At 36.7% G+C, this 1,263-nt stretch overlaps 1 pseudogene; it reads left to right on the plus strand.

Moving 5' to 3' along the window:
* Nucleotides 1–237: 237 nt before the first annotated feature.
* On the plus strand, nucleotides 238–571 carry LOC116573912 (annotated as a pseudogene).
* The last annotated feature ends 692 nt before the right edge of the window (nucleotides 572–1,263 follow it).

Below are 1,263 nucleotides of genomic sequence, written 5' to 3' on the forward strand. Positions count from 1 at the left end.
TAGGCAGAAAGACAGGCAGAGAGTGGAGGAGGCAGGCTCCCCACTAAGCAGAGAGCCCCCTGTGGGGCTCCATCCCAGGACCCTGAGATCCTGACCTGAGCAGAAGGCAGGGGCTTTAACCACTGGCCACCCAGGTGCCCCAACTGAGGGGATCTTTTGCCAACAGACCTGACTTGCAAGAAATGTTAAAAGAGGCGGACCACCTCCGAGCTGTTTCCTGTCAGTAACAGAATCACCATGATTCTTCAGAGGATCTTCAGGTTCTCCTCTCTTATTCGGTCTGTAGTCTCAGTTTATATTAGGAGGAACGTTAGTGTGACAGCAGTAGCACTTAATAAGGAATTGTTCCTGTAGAGAAACCCTTCCTGAACAGGATTGGAGAATATAAAAGTAAGCCACAGGAGTCTGGAGAACCCGTTGATACTGGCCCAGAGTACTAGCAAGACCTAGACAGGGAACTTCTTAAGCAAATGTACGTAAAGCAGATATGGGTATGTTCCTGGACTTCAAATTTGAAGATCCTAAATTTGAAGATCCTAAATTTGAAGTCATCGAAAAATGCCAAACCTGAAGAAATAATATAAAATTTATTTGGTAATTTGTCTAGATTAGTTGTACAACTGGATCAGAATAAATTTCTGATTTCTCAGAATGAGAAAGTCGTACGGTAGCTCATTTCTCATTTCCCAACTGCCAAAAAAAAAAATTTAAAGAACTTTTCTAATTCAATTTTTTAATTTAAATTCCATTAATTAACATATAACGAATTATTGGTTTCAGAGGTACAGGTCTGTGATCTATCAGTCTTACATAATACATAGTGCTCATTATCTCATACGTTCTCTTTAATGTCCCTTTGTGTGTTTCCTATGTTTAAGAATCTCTCATGGTTTATCTCCCACTCTGTTTTCATCTTGGTTTTGTTTTTTTGTTTTTTTCTCCCTCTTTTCCTCTGACCTTCTGTTTTGTTTCTTAAATTCCACATATATGATAATTGTCTTTCTCAGATTGTCTTATTTTGCTCAGCATCATACCCTCTAGTTCCATTCCACATCATTGGAAATGGTAAGATTTCACTTCTTTTGATGGCTGCATAGTATTCCTATATATATAAATGGATATCTATATATCTATATCGATATAGATATCCATTTATATATATCAATATATATATCTATATCGATATAGATATCCATTTATATATATAGGAATACTATATAGATATATAGATATGGATAAAGAAGATGTGATTATACATACATA

Source organism: Mustela erminea, chromosome 15, assembly GCF_009829155.1.
Source record: "Mustela erminea isolate mMusErm1 chromosome 15, mMusErm1.Pri, whole genome shotgun sequence".
In the NCBI taxonomy this organism is placed as follows: Eukaryota; Metazoa; Chordata; class Mammalia; order Carnivora; family Mustelidae; genus Mustela; species Mustela erminea.